The sequence below is a fragment of the Equus asinus genome, chromosome 6, assembly GCF_041296235.1.
Source record: "Equus asinus isolate D_3611 breed Donkey chromosome 6, EquAss-T2T_v2, whole genome shotgun sequence".
Taxonomy (NCBI): domain Eukaryota; kingdom Metazoa; phylum Chordata; class Mammalia; order Perissodactyla; family Equidae; genus Equus; species Equus asinus.
The window spans coordinates 54,105,076-54,127,264 of record NC_091795.1 but is presented as its reverse complement, the minus strand read 5'-3'; the positions used below and the strand labels follow the sequence as shown (position 1 = coordinate 54,127,264).

General features: G+C 35.6%; 1 long non-coding RNA gene across 4 annotated transcripts in view; it reads right to left on the bottom strand.

Moving 5' to 3' along the window:
* LOC139045597 (uncharacterized) overlaps window positions 1-22,189 on the bottom strand; it is a 228,164-nt gene that overhangs the window by 135,340 nt on the left and 70,635 nt on the right. The window contains exon 4 of one of the 4 annotated variants that reach the window (XR_011504290.1): window positions 15,914-15,967. The exons of the other annotated variants lie outside the window; for them this stretch is intronic. This is a non-coding gene — a long non-coding RNA (uncharacterized lncRNA). The remainder of the gene's footprint in view (window positions 1-15,913; window positions 15,968-22,189) is intronic. 4 annotated transcript variants of the gene reach the window in all.

The window sequence follows — 22,189 nt, the reverse complement described above, 5'->3', positions numbered from 1 at the left end:
CAAAACATTACATAAACTGAGTAGAGTAGCCCCTAAAAATATTCTCTGTACCCCCATACAAAAATTATAGATTCATTTATCTCCTTGCTTTGCAAATATTCTTTTCCCCTCACAAAAAATAAAAAGCAATAAGTATTTTATTATCATGCACTTAAGAAGGATATCACAGTTGAATCATTATAGTTATAGAGGTTGACTATTGTCATTTAAGAGTCCTGTACCTAAACATGCTACATGCCTTAGGACAAGCTCTAATGCTGGAGTAAATACCCACGGAAGCCGTCATGCACCATCAGTCCAATTTTCTGAATAAATTTCTCTGAAAAGGGGAGTTACAAATAAATGAAAGTCTAGGACTGACACATTAGACTTAGTGTCCTCTAAGCCCAAATCTAAAATTAAAAACAGTAATAATATTTAGTAGGAGAAGTAGAATGTCAAGCCAACATAGGTGGAGAAAATACTTAGAATTGAATGAGGTAGCTAAAAACTACAATTAGGTCTGTGCCACATCACTATTCACATTTATGCATCAGGACCATGCAAATAGAATTACTTCAGGCCCATGTCATTTAGCTACAGGTGGTAGCTAAACTCAATGGTTTTCCAAGTTTCAAGCATGTATAATGCTTAATGGAGATAATATAGCATCTTGTAAAGAATGGAAAAGGAAGGAAATAGGGACAGAAGGAAAGAAAGAAAGGACAAGTAGAGGGAGAAAGGGAGGGAAGAAGGGAGGAAAACTTGCTGAGAAAGTAGTTTTCATATCAGAGAAAATCATCTTTCAATTACAATTAAATAACTACAATGCTCGTTTCATTATAACCAGCCTCATAACTGTCTTTTCAGTTCAACTCCAAACAAGTCCACCTTGGAATTTTAAGATAATCCTCTTGTAACATTTAAATAAACCCAAGTATTTCACATTAATTTCCTCAATAGGTTACAAATTGACACAATTGAAAATGTAGTCAAAATTCTAAACTATTTCCAAAATAGAAGGTAAAAAATCTGTCACCTTATAGAAATGCAAAATCTTCCTCAGGGATGGTTATTTTGAATCATGTTCCACCAAATCTGTGTGACCTTGGGCCTTGTTTAAGCTTGCTAAACTCTCCAAGAAAGGGAGAAGGTAACAACTTGGCCTCCCTAATAGAGCGACTTTAAAGATTAAATACAGTAACACATGTAGGTACCTTTATGTAGAGACTGACACAGATGTGCTCAGTAAACATTAGTTATTGCTGTGATCATGATGATGATCATTGCTATTATATCATCAAAAGTGTCTGCAAAGTTTTACATCAAGAGTTTTCCGTAAAAATACTTGACCTTTAGAAAATTTTGGCTCATCTGGCAAGGTTGCTTTATCATACAGTATACTTGTTTTGAAATAAGTGTTTGAATGGTGGCAATACAGTAAAATCAGAAATTTTCAATGGGGGATGATTTTGTCCCCCAGGGGACATTTGTCAATGTCTGGGGACATTTTTGTTTGTCAAAAAGCAGTGGTCGGGCTCTCGGGAGGTGTTGCTCCTGGCATCTAGTGCGGAGAGGTGTACAGGACGGCCCCCAACAACAAACTATGCAGCCTAAATGTTACTAGTGCTGAGGGTGAGAAACCATGCAGTGAAGTCGACATATTCCTAATAAACACATCTAACAAGAGAGAATTCAGGGCTTCACCAAAACAAATAATTTTTTAAATCTCCAATATATTTCTTAGTTTATATTTAACTGCAATTGAATTTAGATGCAATTTGCACAAATTCACTTGATGAAATAGGACTGACAAGACCCACTGTCTCACAAAGCTTAGTTTCGTAATCATAGCATAATCATAGATACATTGCCCGTGAACATTATTTGATTAAATATCCATGAATTTATCATTCTTTTCTTGTATAGTGTGGTAGCTTATTTATACATTTTGGGAAAATTCTTAAGAGGCACTAACAATTTCTTACATTTGATGTTTCAATGTCTAGAATGTATAATTTTATCTTAATGATTTCGGCAGGAGAAAAAGTACACTGTGAATACATGTTAGCCATATGGAAAAGACAATGAGGTTTAGTAATTAAAACCGAAAAGGTAGAGAACTATGCAGTAATTAGAACACTGATTAATCAGCTGATAATTTTATCTTGATTAATGCAGCTAGTTTCTCTTCTTATTGACCTAGGAAAGGTAGGTTTAGACCAATTAAATATAAATTCTTCTTCTTTTTTTTACATTCTGGGCAGCTTTCAGGATTCTCAGTCATACCACATTTAACAAGTACCATTAAAATGCTTTTACTAAATTGGGCAGCTCAACAAAAGATAGAATTAGGTTTATGTTCCAAACATGCTGATGCTTTTATCTAAGGCTAAATTATACAGAACTGGTTGATTTCAATATTATTCAGGGGATATTAAAATTAGAGTAAATTGCTTTTTAAAAAATCCTCTGATAACATTCAAATAGTTAAACAACTAGATAGCTCGTTTATTTTACCAAGTCTAACATGAGAAATTAAAAGAACTGAAGGTAAAGAATATATCTAGTTATTACAGGTAGGATCTCACTTCATGGAACCCTGTGTTTATACTAGTTAAAAAATAATATCATTCCAGCATTAAGAAGATAGAATCATTAATTCTTAGCCAATCAGCTTTCTTTTTTTTCTTTTTCATTTTTTCCAGCTTTATTGAGATATAATCAACGTATAACATCATGTAAGATTAAGAAATACAATGTGATGGTTTGATGTATGTGCATAATGCAAAATGATTACCACAACAAGCTAGTTAACACATCCATCACCTCACACAGTTACCAATTTTTGTGCGTCTGGTTAGAAGTTTTAAGATTTACTCCCTTAGAAACTTGCAAGTACACAATACAGTATTGTTAACTATAGTCACCACACTCTATATTAGATCCTGATAATTTATTCATCTTATAACTTGAAGTTTGTACCCTTTGACCACCTTCTCCTATTTCCCCAACGCACCCATCACCTCTGGCAACCACCAATCTACTCTCCGTTTCTAGGAGTTCAGTTATTTTAGATTCCACATACAAATGAGATCATACAGCATTCGTCTTTCTCTGTCTGGCTTATTTCACTTAGCATTATACTTTCAAGTTCCATCCATGGTGTCACAAGTGGCAGGGTTTCCTTCTTTTTTATGGTTGAATAATATATATATATATATTTATATGCTTATATATGCATGGCACATTTTCTTTATCCATTCCTCCATTGACAGACACTTCAGTTGTTTCCATGTCTTGGCTATTGTAAAAGATGCTGCAGTGAATGTGGGGGTGCTGATATCTCTTCAACATAGTGATTTCATTTCCTTCAGATATGTACCCAGAAGTGGAATAGCTGGATCGTATGGTAGTTCTATTTTTAACTTTTTGAGGAAGCTCCATACTGTTTTCCATAGTGACTGAGCCAATTTGCCTTCCCACCAGCAATGTACGAAAAGTTCTCTTTTCTTCTCTTCCTCACCAGCACTTGTTATCTCTTGTCTTTTTGATTACTATTCTGACATGGGTGAGGTGATGTCTCATTGTGGTTTTGATTTGCTTTGACCTGATTATTAGCGATGTTGACCATCTTTTCATACACCTATTGGTAATTTGTATGTCTTCTTTGTAAGAAGGTCCTTTGCCCATTTTTTATTTAGATTATTTGGTTTTTTGCTATTGAGTTGTAGGAGTTCCTTATACACTTTGGATATTATCCCCTTATCAGATAATGGTTTGCAAATATTTTCTCCCATTCTGTAGGTTGCCTTTCCATTTTGTTAGTCATTTCTTTTTCTTTTTTGTGTGTGAGGAAAATTGGCCCTGAGTTAACATCTGTGACAGTCTTCCTCTGTTAACCATTTCTTTTGCTGTGCAGAAACTTTTTAATTTGATGTAGTTCCACTTGTTTTTTATTACCTAGTTTAGTGATTTTTTTCATTTATCCCCAATTGTTATTTTTGCCTTTGTTGCTTATGCTTTTGGTGTCATATCCAAAAAATCATTGCCAAGACCAATATCAAGGGGATTTTCGCCTATATTTTCATCTAAGAGTTTCATAGTTTGCCAATCAGTTTTCTAGAAGAGATCCCAAAAAAACAAATAGAGCAGCTTTGGGAAATTGCTGAATTCCACAAACGAGTATGTGCTCATTCTTATAAATCCTAAAGAAACTTAAAAAAAAAAAAGAAAAATTGCCAGAAGGTACTAAATGAAGATAATGATTTAGAAAAAGTAAAATCTCTCTTCTTTTCAATTAAAATGATTACACTCAAATTACAAAGAAATTTTGACAAAGCCCAACAGTTAACATTCCCTACTTCTATAAAATATTTGAAATCCTCCTGGTCAAACAACAACAAAAACAACAAAACTAAACCAAAAACTCTCCAATTTGAAATTCAGTATTTTTTCAACTCTAAAAAGAAAATCAGTTTGTATACAGCAGCTTACTCAATGTTCAAGTTATTCAAATAATTCTAAAGCTGTTGATCAGAGAGATACATTTTCATTTGGAAATAGGTATGAATCTCCGCACCTGCAACTATTGTCACCCGTACTAACACTCACCATTTGTTATGTACTTAATGTATGCTGTGCTTTAAGTAGATTGTGTCACTTAATTCTCACTACTCTATAGAGTAGGCACCATTTTTCCCATTTACTATTAAAAAACAGACTCAGAGGATTGAACCAATTTGCCTACAGGTATACAGCTGGAATGGGGTAATTCACAGCTTTTATGGGACACATAAAACTGAGTAAGACAAACCATGTACGTACTCAATAATTACACGTCTCATAGGGTAAAACGGATATATAATAACAGCGACTCTAACTGTAGGTAACTATATTTACTTATTGTATCTAGCCATAAATAGATACTAAAGTCATCTTTTGAGATGAGCATTTTAACAATTGTTTTTCTGCCATAGATTATTTTGATCTCTTTATAATTCTATAAAGCCACATATTTTCAAAAGAATATGAAAATCAACTACATTTGACCAAAGTAGATATAACCCAGGACAGACTGGAAATGTTAAAGAGGAAGAACAACCATAATTCTTTTAATCTCATCCACCAGATCATTGTTGCGTCTCATAATGTAAAAGATATGAAAAATAAGCTGTCCTGAACTTGGGCACCTTATCATCTCACTGGGAAAATAGTTCTTAAATCTCTGGACTAGTCATAGAGCAAAATTAAATGAAACACAGTAAAACACCAGATTGAATATCACTGCAGCCTGTAGCTGGCAGGATCTTGCCCTCATCTTCTAATGCAGGAGCCAGTCTCACGTATCTAGAAGTCCCTGATAGATCAGTTTGTGGAAAACCAACTTCCTTCATCCTTTCCTGCTCTCTGCCTGCCCCCATGTGTCTGGTCCCACAGTCTCCAGCCACTGCCCAAGTTCTGAATGTGACAAAGCTGCCCAGCGTTCCATAGACGAATGTCTGTATAGGCTACAGTCTGAAAGAGAGACATCAAAGCAGGGCTTTGTGAACTCCATAGTCTTAGAAAACCTTTATTTATTTAAATATATATGTGTATGTGTGTGTGTGTGTGTGTGTGTGTGTGCATATATCAGTGTTTCTTTGAGGTTTCAAAAGGCACATGAAGATGATTATAATAAAAACAGCAACCACAAAAAAACAGCATTACCTAAGATTATCCGAGCATTTCCTATGAGCAAGTCACTTTGACAAAGGTTGATATTTTGATATTTACTGCGACATTAATCTTCAAACAATCCAATGAGTTAGGGTCTGTTTTAACTTCATTTCAAAGATGAAGACTGAGCCAAAGAAAGGTGAAAAAGTTGAAGGCAGGATATATTGGAATTGAACTTAGGGAGTCTGACTTCACTGTCCTGGCTCTCAATTTTCATTGTTTGAACTCTGGAATTTAGCAACATAAGTACCATATGAGAAGAAAAATGAATTATCCATTTTATAGGTAAGTATAAGTTCAATAGGCATATTTTTTCTGACAAGTGGCATTTTAAACAATGACTGATTTAATTATTGATAATGCTTTGCTGCCTGTAAGTATTTAAAATGAAGCAGGTACCCAATGAGATTTCTTTGTCATGGTTAATGATATGGAAGTTGATACAGAAAATGATTGTCCAAATAAATGCTTAGGTATGAGATGATTTTCTTTTTTGTTTGTGAGGAAGATTGGCCCTGAACTAACATCTGTGCCAATCTTCCTCTGTTTCATGTGGGATGCTGTCACAGTGTGGCTTCATGAGCAGTGCTAGGTCAACGCCTGGGATCTGAACCTGTGAACCCCAGGCCACTGGAGCAGAAGGCATGAACTTAACCACTACACCACTGGGCCAACCCCATGAGATGATTTTAAAAATGATTTCTTGGATTTTTTCCCCCCACTTAAAAAGCCATCCACTCAATAAGCCTATTCAATATACTCAAACTCTTACCAACTTCTGTTCAAGTTGCTATGTTTTATACTAATATTCATTCATTCACTCATTTGGTAATGCCTTCTAGATGCTATGATACAGCAATGAATGAAATAGTCCTTATGGAATTTACACTCTAACATGGAATAAAACTGAAATTAATAGTATAGTGGAAAACCAGGAGCATTTCATTTGTTAGTTCTTCATAGAAGTTGGGGAGTTGATGTTTGACCTGAAATATCTAAACAGGATTTCAACTTCATTTCAACATTTGTTGAAAATTTTATTAACTGTAATGGTTACATCTAACATGTAAATAGCACTAGGTAATTAACCAAATACTTATTTTGCCCCTCACAACATCCTCGCAACATCCATGTTAGCTCAAATTGCTGTCCCTGTATTTTGGAGGAGGAAATTGTGGCTCAAAGAAATTATTTGCCTAAGAAGATTGAAAAAGTAGTAAAGCTAGGACTGAAAATCTAAGCCGTGGTGGAAAACCAAATAAATAAAATACTAACTAAACTATAAACATACACACACAATTATACAATAAAGAACCAGATCAATAAAGCTCATTTATTCTATAAGTATTTACTTCTGTCTACTAGGTGGGCCAGATGGAATATGTGGCCCTTTATCTGGGCCTGGATGACTGAGTAAACTTTCAAATAAGTATAGGAAGCGCATATATGAAGGCAAAGCACAGTTACAACATCGCAAACCAAGACAAGCTATGAAAGTATCTGTATGTTTAGGAAATTATGACTGTTAAAGACAACTGAAGCATAGGGTCAGTGAGGAGGATGTGTTAAATCAGAGTTGGGACCATATACTGAAGGATCTATTGGCATTACGCCATGAATATATACTTAATTTGGTTGTCTATGTGGAACCATTAAGGTTTTAAATGGGAGAAGAGAACTTTTATAATGTGATTAATATTGTAGGAAATTAACACTATCAGCAGGAAGAAGGAAGGGCTGGCGAGGTAAAAGCTCTGCAATTTTCTTATCTCCTCTTAGCCTCATGGTGTGTGTGAAGAACAGATAATCAATATGGCTGGAGAGGAGAGCAACTGGGAGACTAACATCAGAAGAGACTGGAAAAGCAGATTAGGTCACGATTCCACAGGACTTTGATTGCTAATAACCTTTATTTTGTAAGCACATATGATCAAATATTACATTATTTGGCCATTTATGTTTCCCTCAGTACCTAGCATTGGATAATTGGATTGGACATGTGGTAGACAAACAGTAAATGTTTTGTTATTAATTTACTAATACATGTAATTTTATTAAGTGTTAATTTATTAATTGAGTCTGGATCAGACTAAATCCAATCAGAATCAACAGACAAAGGGTTTCTATGGAAACATAATGTATACATGTCTAGAAAAAATAAACCTCATGTTCTACAAAATCAGACAATAAAAAAGACAGATTTTAGGAAAAAGGACGTTGGGGCACTATAATTATAACCCATGAAACTTATAACTAGAGCACAACAATAACAATGAAAGAATCCTAAGTTTTAAAATACTTGCACAGTTTAAAAGACATATAAAAATACCTAATAAATAAAGAAACACCACGATAGGGGTCGGCCCGGTGGCGCAGCGGTTAAGTGTGCATGTTCCGCTTCGGCGGCCCGGGGTTCACAGGTTCGGATCCCAGGCCCGGACATGGCACCATTTGGCAAGCCATGCTGTGGCAGGCATCCCACATATAAAGTAGAGGAAGAGAAGCACAGGTGTTAGCTCAGGGCCAGTCTTCCTCAGCAAAAAGAGGAGGGTTGCCAGCAGATGTTAACTCAGGGCTAATAGTCCTCAAAAACAAAGAAAAAAGAAACACCATGATAAATATAGGACTTTACTTTTTAATAACGATGAGTGAAAGTAGCATAATGGAAGCAAGTGTAAGAAAAGGTGGAGGCTGCTGAATTTTGTGAAAAGGAAAAAAATGCATCAGAACAGTTAGCTTATACAAAACGGAGCATGTGGTCAAGTGAGCCAGAGAAAGAGCTTGCCGCCAGTAGACATCACGGACAGGGACAGTACTCCTTCCCTCCACGCCTTACATGCACTGTTGTGTTAGTGTACTTTGAGTCTAAATGTTGTTACTTGCTGGCACAAAATATTAACCCACATATGATCATGAACCCACATGATTGCCATTCTAAACAGATATCATTTCCCTATTTTCAAATTGTGTAAGAGCTAATTAATGTCCCAGAAGCACAAATATGGCAGGATAGACTATAACTGGAATTATTCAATCTTCTAACATAAACAAAGCAGAGGGTCTTTTTCTCCTTTTTTGAAATAAGCATCACTGAAAAATATTTTATATTGTGAATAACATGTAAATGAAAAATACCTATAAAAGAATCAGTCACACACAGTCACCACCCAACTTTAAAATAACATTATTGGTATTTTTGAAGCCACCTCCCTGATCACACCCACATCAGTGGCCCACTCTCAGAGGTAACCACCACCCTGAATTTAGTCCTCATCATTCCCATACCTTATTTATAGTTTATCTTAAGTATTATAATGTTTGATTTTGCATGTTATGTTTTATTTTATAAATGAAATCATATTGGACATAATCTATGTCTTGGTTTGTTCATCCAATGTTATGCTTTTTCGATTTAATTGTGATGATGCATATAGTTGTAGCATACTCATTTGCACTGCTGTATAATATTGCATTTCATGAATATATCAAATTTCATTTATCCTTTCCACTACCCATGGACATCTGTGATATTTTCTACTTTTCTGGCTGTTATAAAGAAGGTTATCTATGCATCTTCTTTTACCTGTCCCCAGGTGAACATGTACAGCATTTCTGCTGGGTACATACAGGTCAATTGTAGGAAATTGGCATGTTCCACTTTATTATAGAATATGGACTGACTTCTAAAGTGATTTTAACTATTTTCATTCTCAAATACTTTGTATGAGAGTTCCCAATTCTCCACATTCCTACCAATACAAGATATTGTGACGTTTTTAACTTCTACCAATCTGGTAACTGTAAACGGTATCTCATTGTCATTTCAACTTGTATTTTCATGATTGCTAATGAAGTCAACATCTTTTCTTTTGTTTACTTGCTAGTCACACATCCTTTAATGTGAAGTGTACATTCAAGTCATTTGTCCATCTTTTCTTTGGCATTATTTGGCTTTTACACATAAATGTGTAGAATACATTTGTATATTGTAGAATCTAAGTCTTTGCCAGTGCATATATATGTTGTTAGTACATTGGTCCCGGTTGTGGTCCATTTTCACTTTATGATGTCTATTGATAAATAGATATTCATAAATTTTTTGAAGTCAAATTTGCTGATGTAATTTGCTAATTCTGTATTTTCATTGAGAAATCTTTCTTAAACCACAGGCATAAATATATTCTCCTATATTATCTTCCAAAAGATTAGAAATTGCTTTTCACATTTAAGATTTTTAATGCATGGAACTGATTTTTGTACATGGTGTGACATAGGAGTGAGGTAAAGAAAGTTCTTTTCTCCCATGTTGGCAAGGAGTTGTGTCAGCACATCTCTTGCAGGCAATACTTTCTCCACTGATTTGCAATGCCAGTGCTGTCTTAAAGAAAGGATGGGTCTGTTTCTGGATTTTCTTCTGTTCCACTGGCTTATTTGTCTAAACCTACAAAAACAACATATATCTTAATTACTGTAACTTTATAATAAGAATTGATATCTGGTAGAGTATGTCCTCCAAACTTCTTCTTCTGTAGGAATATCTTGGCTCTTCTTGCCCATTGCTACCCATACACATTTTAAAATCACATTATCCAGGTCCATAGAAAAAAAAAGATAAAATTTTCAATATTCTACCATTAAATATGATGTCATTTTTTTTGCAGAAACTCTTTATCTGGTTAAGAAATTTCATTTTTCATCTGCTTTGTTAGAGAAATTTTATCATTATTTATTATTGATTGTTTCAAGTAATTTTTCTGCATCTATATGATGATCCTATTGTTGTCTGATGTTGTGCCAACTTTACACTCCCATTTTTAAAAAATCACTTGGCTACTGTATAATGTTAAATATTGCTCAATTTTTTCTGCTAATACTTTAAGTTTTTAAGTCTAAGTTCACAGTGAAATCAGCCTATAATTGTCCTTTTTTATACTGTATTTGTCTCAAAAATATAAGTTGGAGAGTAGACTCATTTTTTCTCATTTGAAAGAATTTTATGAGCCAGCTCTGATGGCCTAGTGGTTAAAGTTTGGTGCACTTTGCTCCAGTGGCCTGGGTTTGGTTCCCGGGCATGGAACCACACCACTCGTCTGTCAGTAGCCATGCTGTGGTGGCAGCTCACTTAGAAGGACTTACAACTAGAATATACAACTATGTACTGGGGCTTTGGGAAGTTAAAAAAAAAGAGAGAGAGGAAGATTGGCAATAAACATTAGCTCAGGGAGAATCTTTCCCAGCAAAAAAGAAAAAAAAAAGAATTTTAGAAGATTTGAATCTGTAGTTGTTTAAAGCTTTGGTTAAAGATTCCAATGAGACTATGTGGTAACAGTGATTTTTGAGAAGATTAACTACTGATATAATTTTTAATGGATGTAGAACATTCATATGTTCTATTTCTTTTTTTATTCTGTTTTGGCAATTTATGTTAGGTATTTGCCATTTCATGTGGTCACAAGTTTGGTGGCATTGAGGTGTTCATAATGTCCTTTTATTATCCTTTTTAAACCTGGATGAATTTTTCATTCTCTAAGCATTCCTAATAGTATTTATTTTTTGCCCTCTTTCATTTTCTCTTGATCACGCTTGCCAGAGGATCATCAATTTCATTGGTCTTTTCAAAGAACCAACTTTAGTTTTGTTGATTCCCACCCCCCCCCACGTTTCTTCTTTGTTTTGGTATTTTATTAATTAGACCTTTTATGTATGTTATTTCCTTTTTCCTAATATCTGTTGACTTAGCTCTTTTGCTAATTGTTTTACTACATTGAGACTTGATCAAATTTGGTAACTTTTCTGTATATCTTCCAGTTATTGGGTATGGTATTCTTTATATGTCTCTTCCATCAAGGTTGTTCATTGCATTGTTCAATTCTGTCTGATCTGAAAATTCCTGGAGAGCTGTTTTCAAATCTCCCAGTATGTTGGCACACATGCCAATTTTTTTCTTGTAGTTTTATCAATTTTTGCTTTATATATTTTGAAGCTGTAGTTTTAGTTATGTAAAGTTTAGAATTTTTATATCTTCCTGATGAATTGAAATTTTAGTCAACACATTTTGATCTACTTTATATCTTTTTCTCTTCTTTTTGCCTTAAAATCTACTTTATCTTGTAGTAATATGTCTATACAAGATTTCTTTAGTTAATGTTTGGCTAGTACATCTTTTTTCTTCTTACAACTTGAGTTTGTATGTGTTCATTTGTTTTAGACTGAAATCTGTTATTTATTTTTTTTTAAATTCATTCTATCTCCCAAATGAAAATTAATCCGTTTTGTCTTTTACCTGAAAAGTTTAGTTCATTTATGTTGAGTATGATTATATATTTACTCTTTTAGTTGGTGCTTTCTATTTATCCCATTTATTTTTATTTTTTTACCCATTTGACTTTTACATTGCTATTGATTGATATTTCCTCTCATTAGAATTTTCCATATAGTAACTTGAGAGCTATACACATATTTTATCTTAATGGTGTCCTTATTAATTTTAATAAGCATACTTAACTTTAAACCTAAGATAACCAATCTTTTATTAATTCCTCCCAAACTTTTCAAGAACCTTGGAGCCCTTTAACTCCAGTCACCTCCTCCAGACAAATACTATTTTGGTAATCGTATTTTGGTTAATTATTCCCTCACATTAGACTTGTATTATATAGTTAATCTTTGTTTATATTTTCTCCAGACTTATTTCTCTCTCTCTCTCTCTTTTCTTGTATCTTAGGTTTTTCAAATGGGATTGATCTCATTCCTGAGGGACCTATTTCAGAATTCCCTTTGGAAATGGACTGCCAGTGGAAAACTCTCTCAGCTCTTATTTTTCAGAAACTGTCTTCATGTTGCCTCATTTTTGGAAGAGAGTTTTCTGCATGTATAATTCTAGGTAGACAGTCCTTTTCTATGTGTGGTTTAAAGATAGGATTCCACACTTTCTTTCATTTTCCATTACTGATTGCAATGTCAGCTTAGTCTAATCATCTTTTCTTTGTAAACTGTTTTTACTCACTGAGTAGCTTTTTATATATTTTCTGTGCTTCAGTGTTCTAGGTTTGAATTTATTTTTATTTATCCTTTGAGACTTCTGTATTTGAAAATCAAGTGTTTTCTGTCAATCCTGGAAATTCTTTGCTATTATTTCTCTAAGCAGTAACTCTGCTACATTCTACTTCTCCCTTCTTGGAACCCAGTCAGATATATCTGGTGCGTTTTCCCTTTATTACACCTCTCAATCTGTCTTCTTCCATAATTTTTATCATTTTGGCTTTCTATGCTGTATTCTGGACAATTTCCTCAAATATTCCAGGTCCCTGACGCTCCTTTTACCTCTGCGTAGTTTGCTATTTAACTCATCTTTTGAAATATTTTAAAATTGTGAAATTATATTGTTAAGGTCAGATTTTTTCAAATCTACTTGATCTTCTTATAGTTCTTCCTTGTATTTTCCTACTCTTTTCAAATTTTAAACATATTTGTAGTTTATACTTGAATAATATTTTATTTTTATGCTTGTATAAATTCATTATCTGAAATCTTTTCTGGTTGAATTTTGCTATGCCTTGTTTCTGCTGACTCTCTTTCATGGTGATTTATTTCCTTGTGTGTATGTGTGAGTTTTAATTCCTGATTATGCACTCTCCTACCTTGTAACTTTATCTTTGGGAATTCTTTGAGGCCTGAGTTGAAAGTAATTTCCTTCAAAGTGGACTTCTCCATACCTCCATAAAGTCCCAGACCATTAAATGAGGCCTTATTTTAAAATAAATTCTGTGTGTGAGGTTTTTCTATTTGTTTGCTTTCTTTTTGTTTTTCCGGCCAGCTTATGCCATGAAGACTTGGAGCAGTCTTGGAGCTGTCCCCACCTACCACCAAAGTTTGTTTGGAAATTCCTCCTGTTTATGGAAATTTATTTCTAATTTGCTCTTAGACTGAAAGTGTAGCCCTTTGGGTTACCAGAGTCACAGAACAGGCCCCCCGAAGCCCTCTTCCCCTATGCAGGCCGAGGATGTGTTTCAAGTCCTGTGCACCTTGCAGAGACATCCAAACCAAAGATCAAGATCACTAGTTATGCAAAGGCCCCCTAGGCAAAAGTGAGCTTTAGTCCTAGTGTGTCTATCTGGACTCCCACAATCACCTTATTTTTGGATTCTGAGGAAATCAAAATTTCTTGCTAGCTCTGCACTGTAATTCAAAAGTTTTATTTTACTTTTAAATTTAAATGTTTTCACTGGAAGTATGGTTCAGGGTATCTAGTCTGCATATTATCAGAAGGGCAGTCAAGATTCGTTTTTCCTTCAATTGGCTTATATAATAAATCCCCCATATGTTTGTTGAATGAATATTGGCTAAACGGGAGAAGGAGTAGATGGCCCAATAAACAGTTCCTCTGTACCATCCCTCCATGGTAGGAGTTGGAAACTGTTTCTGTAAAGGGTCAGATAGTAAATATTTTAGGCTTTGCCGTCCATATGGTCTCATATCAACTGCTGAACTCTCCCTTTTTAGTACAAAAGCAGCCACAGACAATAATGAAATAAATGAGAATGGCTGTGTTCCAAAAACAGGAAAGAAAAGGAAAAAAAACAGAAGATGTCAATCTATCTGTACATTATCTAAACAGATAGAGTGAACTCCCACTGGCACAGGAAAAACTCCATTTATCTAAGTACAGGAGTAATGTCTTGAAAAATAAAATAAATACTATGAACATTTCCCTGAAGTAGACAGACATGGTGAATCTCCACACCACACACCAACTTCCTAGTAAACCAAAGGAACTGAAACGACACATCTGTCTTCTCGGCTGCCCTCTGAGAGCTCGCGTTCCATGAAACTATCCAGTCATCTCTCATCAGTGGTAAAGTTTGCACTGGGACCTATATGTCATCAGATATATTGTACAAAATTTTTTCAAAGATCATACACTGTAGTATTAGAAAAAGAGTGTGAATTATATTACTTGGGATTGGCTATAATGTACGCCCTTGAACTGGGCAACACTTAAGTGATTCTCAGATGGCAAAATTGAGATTAAAAAGGTTGCTCACTTGAAAATGACCCTTTTGGTGCTCCACAAAAGAGAGGCTTATAAATTTAGCACTAAATATGTTTGTAAGAGGTGAGGGATCCCGTGGAGTCGTGCTTTAACAGTTTGATCATTAACCTAGCTCAGACCATTCAAAAATTTTAGTGCTAAACTGTAAAACAAGAAAAGTTTCAAAGTTTATAAAATAGTGTTTCCTTTAATATCAAAGATCACAAATAATAGCAACAATTCATTTTCATGGGCAGCCAAAAAATCCAAACATGACAAAAATATCTAGAAGGATTATGTTACCTTTGGCACTAATATTATAGGAGAATAAATGCTCAAAGTATTGGTTAGGGACATCTGTTCTTTTTAGACATGTTGGTCAACTTTTGTCTGGACTCTATATGATATGTGCTAGTTTGAGGAAAGAAAAATATGAACCACTATTCTAATGCAATAATACTGAAATATAGTTCAACATTTCATATCAAATATATAGCTGTGTCTGAGTCCCCAAGCTGGGCAGAAATGGGGTCAAGCTTTCTGGTGAAATCTGGGCTAGGAGCTAAACATTGCCCCAAATGGTGTTTTTTGGCTTCTCTCCAAATAGCAGTCATGGCCGTGATTATGGCAGAAGATGAAACATAAGAACTTGAGGCACCGTGCTTGTCTCTCTAGATCTAGATAACTCACCCAGTTATTATCTGTGTCATTAACTTCCAGTTCTCGAAGGGTCCTATACTTCATAACACTTAAGACCTTAAATTCTCACTACCCCTCCAAAAAAGGGTAAGTTAAAAAAAAGATGTAACTTTAGACAGATATAGAGATAAAGGTGATATTATTATATAATATTGTTATTATATTATTATGGTATGATTTATTATAGGCTGTTTTTGTCTTTTTCTATCACTTCCACACTTTCTTCATGGAACATGATTTATTGTTATAATCAGGAAAACACACACACATGCTCATACAATGGCTGAAGGTCAGTGTCTAAGGTCTAAATCCACCTTTAGTTTACCCAGTGCAGATTTAGGGCGTGCTCGTGCCTTTGTGGGCCTTGTTGTTGGGGGACTCATCCCACACCCAGCTCTGGCTCCTGGCACCCTTTGGCTTGCTCCTTTTCAGCAAAAATCCCTGATCTGGCTCACCAGTTTCTTCTAGGTATGTTGTGATACCTACCCCATGTCCGTGGTTCCAGAAAAGCTCAGTGCTAACTTTATGCTCATTTTCTTCCTGGAAGGAAAGCCAACAGAAGGTGTTCTCAGAGATGCACTAGTCCTGTTTCTTGCTAACTCCTCTCAAGGGAAGGGGATCAGTAGTAAAAAAGAAAAAAAAGGGTTTAGTTCTGTATGGTTAATAGTGGCTCAGTATGTTTACTGAGCTCAAGAAGGCTCAAGAATTGGTTATGTGCATCATATGTGAACTATATCTCAAGAAAGTTTAAAGAAAATAAAGAAAAAGATCTTATTTCTCAAGGTGTGGGCTGAGAATCAGCAACATTATTCAGGCATATCACAGAGCTGTTGCAGGTTTGGTTCCAGATCACTGCAATAAAGCGAATATTGCAATAAAGCAAACATCGCAATAAAGCAAGGCACAAAAATGTTTTGGTTTCCCAGTGCATATAAAAATTATGTGTACACTATACTGTAGTCTATTAAAATGTGCAATAGCATTATGTATAAAAAAAAGGTACATACCTTACTAAAAAATACTTTATTACTAAAAATCCTAACCATCATCTGAGGCTTCAGCGAGTTGTAATCTTTGCTCATGGATGGTCTTGCCTCAATGTTGATGGTTGCTGACTGATCAAGGTGGTAGTTGCTGAAGGTTTGGGTGGCTGTGGCAACTTCTTAAAATAAGACAACAATGATGTTTGCTGCATCAGTTGATTCTTCTTTTCATGAATGATTTCTCTGTAGCATGTGATGCTGTTTGACAGCATTTTACCTACAGTAGAACTTCTTTCAAAATTGGAGTCAATCCTCTCAAACCCTGTCACTGCTTCATCAATCAAGTTTATGTGATATTGCAAATGCTGTGTCGTCATTTCAACCATCTTCACAGCATTTTCATCAGAAGCAGTTTCCACCTCAAGACACCAATCTCTTTACCATCCAGAAGAAGCAATTCTTAATCCATTAAAGTTTTATCATGAGATTGTAGCAATTCAGTCACATCTTCAGACTCCACTTCTAATTCCAGTTCTCTTGCTATATTCACCACATCTGCCATTACCTCCTCCACTGAAGTCTTGAACCCTCAAAGTCATCCATGAGAGTTGGAATCAGCTTCTTCCAAATTTCTGTTGATGTTGATATTTTGACCTCTTCCCATGAATCACAAATGTTTTTAATGGCATCTAGAAAGCTGAATCCTTTCCAGAAAGTTTTCAATTGACTTTGCACAGATCCATCAGATGCTATGGCCTTACAAAATGTATTTCTTAAATAATAAGATGTGAAAGTCAAGATTACTCCTTAATCCATGGGCTGCATAATGGATGTTGTGTTAGCTGGCATGAAAACAACATTAATCTTGTTGTACATCTCCATCAGAGCTCTTGAACCACCAGTGGATTGCCAATGAGCACTAATATTTTGAAAGGAAATTTTTTTTCTGACCAGTAGGATTCAACAGTGAGCTTAAAATATTTAGTGAACCATGTTGTAAACAATAATGTGCTGTCATTCAGGCTTTGCTGTTCCATGTACGGAGCACAGACAGAGTAGATTTAGCATCGTTCTTAAGGGTCCTAGGATTTTCAGAATGGTTAATGAGCATTGGCTTCAACTTAAAGTCATCAGCTGCATTATCCCCTAACAAGAGTCAGCCTGTCCTCTGAAGCTTTCAAGTCAAGCATTGAGTTCTCCTCACTAGCTTTGAAAGTCCTTGGCATCTTCTTCCAATATAAAGCTGTTTTTGCCTGCATTGAAAATCTACTATTTAGTATAGCCACCTTCATTAATTATCTTAGCTAGGTCTTCTGGATAACTTGCTGCAACTTTTACATCAGCACTTGCTACTTGATTTGGCACTTATGCTACGGCGACAGCTATGGAGTTTTCTTAAACCTCATGATCCAACCTCTATTAGCTTCAGACTTTTCTTCTGCAGCTTCCTCACATCTCTCAGCCTTCATAGAATTAAAGACAGTTAGGGCCTTGCTCTGAATTAGGCTTTGACTTAAAAGGAATGTTCTGGTTGCTTAGATCATCGATCCAGACCGCTAAAATTTTCTCCATATCAGCAATAAGGCTGTTTTACTTTTTTATCATTCACATGTTCACTGGAGTAGCAATTTTTTTGTGTATGTATAAGGAAGATTGGCCCTGAGCTAACATCTGTGCCAATCTTCTTCTATTTTGTATGAGGGACATTGCCAGAGCATAGCTTGATGAACGATGTGTAGGCCCACATCGGGGATCCAAACCCATGAATCCCAGGCTGCCAAGCAGAGCACATGAACTTAACCACTATGCCACCAGGCTGGCCCTGGAGTAGCTCTTTCAATTTCCTTCGAGAGCATTTGCTTTGCATTCACAACTTGGCCGTCTAGTGCAAGAGGCCTAGCTTTCAGCCTATCTCGGCTTTCTTGTATCTTGTATTTTTACATAGGCTTCCTTACATAAGCATGATTGATTAAATCATTGGCCATTGGCAACTGATTCAACCTCTAGCCCCTCACTTCTCCCCTAAGGTCAGGGGGATGGGACTGAAAGTTCCAACCCTCTAATCACAGGGTTGTTTCCTCTGGTGACCAGCGCCTATCCTTAGGTGATCTAGGGGCTTAATCATTTACAGCTTTTGATTTAAAGTGAGAGATGTGTGACTCTTCCTTTCATTTAAACACTTAGAGGCCTCTGAGGGTTATAAATGGGGCTAATTTCAGTATTATTGTGTCTCAGGGAATAGGTAGGCCCAAGGAGGGTGAGAGACAGGGGAATGGCCCATTGGTGGAGCAGTTGGAACACACACAAAATTTATTGATTAAGTTCACCACCTGATATGGGTGTGGTTCATGGCGCCCCAAAACAGTTACAGAAGTAATGTCAAAGATCACTGATCACAGGTAACCATAACAAATACAATAATAATGAAAAACCTTGAAATATTGCGAGAATTACCAAAATGTGACACAGAGACTTGAAGTGAGCAAATACTTTTGGAAAAATGGAGCCAATAGACTTGTTTGATGCAGAGTTGTCCCAAACCTTCATTTGTAAACAACGTGATATCTGCAAAGTGCAATAAAGCAAAGTGCCATAAAATGAGTATGCCTATATCGGTCCCACCTGTTTCTCCAGGAACTAGCTCCCATAACCTAGTCTACATCTACAAGTTATCATAATCTTTTAAAATCCAGATAGTGGACTTCACTTCATCCTCAGAGGGTGTTGAACCATTTCTTTGTATTGTAATTTTACTATTTCATGTGTTTTACCTATTACTTTCTTTGTGGAGAACTAGAAGTGTCAATACAAGATTTCTCAAGCTTTGCTACTCACGGAGGAGACTGTGAACCCCCACAGTGATTTTACCTGGGGGCTGGATAGAAATACAGAATCTCATTTTGTCAGAATTCAGACAAAACCTACTGAATCAAAATCTGCATTTTTGAAAAGGATCCAGGCTATTAAAATGCACTGCTTTCAGTGCTACAGCATTGATACTCACACTCTTACGCAAACACACACAAGACTAATAATATGCTAATGTCAGTAAAATGGAATGGGAAGAATTAAGTAGTTTAGAAAAAACAAATCCACGCATCCTGGTATGCCTCCTCATCAGCCTATTGACTATTATAACTTCACCTTGTAAGTCCCCCAATAAAAGGGGTCACCTTTTGTGATATTGTGATTTATAATAAGAAATGTATATTTGGTCTTCCTCCTGTTTTTGGCACAGAGTCACAAATACCCTTTGAATTTCTTGACAGTGATAAATGTCTTTTGTAATGTTAATGAGGTGACTTCTGGAATGCCCCTAGATCACCTAAGGATAGGCGCTGGTCACCAGAGGAACCAACCCTGTGATTAGAGGGTTGGAACTTTCAGTCCCATCCCCCTGACCTTAGGGGAGAAGTGAGGGGCTAGAGGTTGAATCAGTTGCCAATGGCCAATGATTTAATCAATCATGCTTATGTAAGGAAGCCTATGTAAAAATACAAAAGACCAGGGTTCCAGAGCTTCTGGGAGGGTGAACACTTTGAGATTTGGGGAGAGAGGCATGCCTGGAGAAGGCATGGAAGCTCTGTGCCCCTTCCCCCTACCTTGCCCTGTGCATCTCTTCCATCTGGCTGTTTTTGAGTTGTTTCTTTTTATAATAAACTGGTCTAGCAAGTAAAATCTTTCTCTGAGTTCTGTGAGCCACTCTAGCAAATTAATTGAACCCAAGGTGGAGGTCATGAGAACCTCTAATTTACAGCCAGTCTGTTGGAAGTAGAGGTAACAGCCTGGACTTGTGATTGGCATCCTGAGATAGAGGCAGGTGTTGGAACTTCCAATGTGTATCCAGTTGGTCAGAAGTACAGGTAACAGCCTGGGCTTGTCAGTAGGTAGATAGTGTCAGAATTGAATTCTCCAGGCACTCTGCTGGTGTCTGAGAATTGCTTGTTGTTGTGTGGAAAGTCCCCCAATATACATGTTGGAATTGGGTCCAGGAAACCATATAAAACACATCAATCCATAGGAGTTATCATACGCCTTCCATTTACTTCTTTAGTAACTGTCTGTTGCACAGCTCCCCTTTCTTCCCAGCTTCTGAGATTTTCTCAGCTAGCCAACACAGATCTGCTTCACTAAAATCAAAGCAATATCTTCTAAATTAATTTGACCTTCTAAATTTAAGTGTTTAGGAACAAAATTTCCTCCCAAAACTAAACTCATGTGAGTTGCTAAGACAGTATATTGATACTTACTGAAACCCAGAATAATTCAGTCTCTATACACAAAAACATTAACATTAAAAATAATTATGTCTAACTTCCATAAGATCTTCATGTAATTCAGTCCTTCCAGTGAGCCTAATTTTTGCTACTAAGAAGGAAGTCACTGGGAAGTCTTATTCACAATATAGTCCTTCCACAGAATTCATTTTAATTAAAAAACAACTGGTCCTAAGTTTTCCTCTAAGGCTCTACACTAAAAAATTGCACTGATCAGGCTTTCCATATTGAAAAATTAAACTGTAAATCTGGGACAAAATGGACTAGAGGAATCAAAATATCTCTCATTTTAGTTAATGTAATCCTAGTATCTGGTAGGGGCTCATAATCAGGACACTAAAAGTGGAAACCATGAGAAAAAATTGATAGATTTGGCTAATTAAAACTTTTTAAAACTTCTCTATATTAAAAAATCTATGTGATCCAAGGGCATATTTATCTTAAATACAAACATAACATTTAAAAATCAATACTGAGAAGATTAATATGTCAATAGAAAATGGGTGGAAACGATGCGATTAGGAATTTCACAAAAGAAAAAAATGGCCAAAAACACACAAAAAAGTTCCTCAATTTAGTAACCAAAAAATGCAAAGAAAAAGAATAAAAAAATGTTGCCCATCTTTTTAACTTACATAAAATGTTATGTAAATACATAAAATGTATTAGCCAGTGCTTGCAAGAATTTGAGAAATAGCTACTGTGGTGCATTGCTGGTGGAAAGGTAAAAGTTAAAATCTTTCTGAGGAACAGTCTGGTAACATGCGACAAAATCCTGAAATATCTGCATATAGCAAATCCAACCTTTAAAATTTACCCTTAGAAAATAATCTGATCTTTGCAATGATGTTCAATGTGTCTCTAGTGAAAAACTGTTAGCAACCTAAGTGCCCAGTAAGAGGGCTTGGTTGAATACTCCATGGTACATCTACCTACTGAAGTTTTGTGCAAAGTTTGAATATGTTGCAGGAGGAAAAATATATAATGACATGGGAAGAAATTAAAAATATATTAAATGGGAAAAATTAAAAGCAACATGTGCACTATGAGCTCTTTTAGAAAAAATATATATCACATATATATCACATTATGTATCAGTGGATGGATGGCTACATGGATGGAGAGTTAGATATAAGAGTAACTATATGGAAGGATAAATCAATAGATCAATTAATGGATAGATAGAGATACGATAGATCACAAAGACTGGAAAGATTTTCACCAAATATTCACCAAAATATCAACAATTCCAGTTAATTGAGTGGTGTGTTTATGGGTGCATATCTTTGATTTCAACTTAAGCCAAACTTCTTTTTAATATGTTAAAAATTCTTGTGTGACTCATCTAAAACCTGTACTTGGTCCATTTTTCTACTAGAATTTTAACATTTTATGTTTTAACTTGTATGAGTTCTTCGACCATAAAGAAACAAAGCTTCTGAAACAGTTGCTACTGGTAGGTTTTTTTCTAGGTTATTTTTTACCAGGTTTTTTGGTGTGTG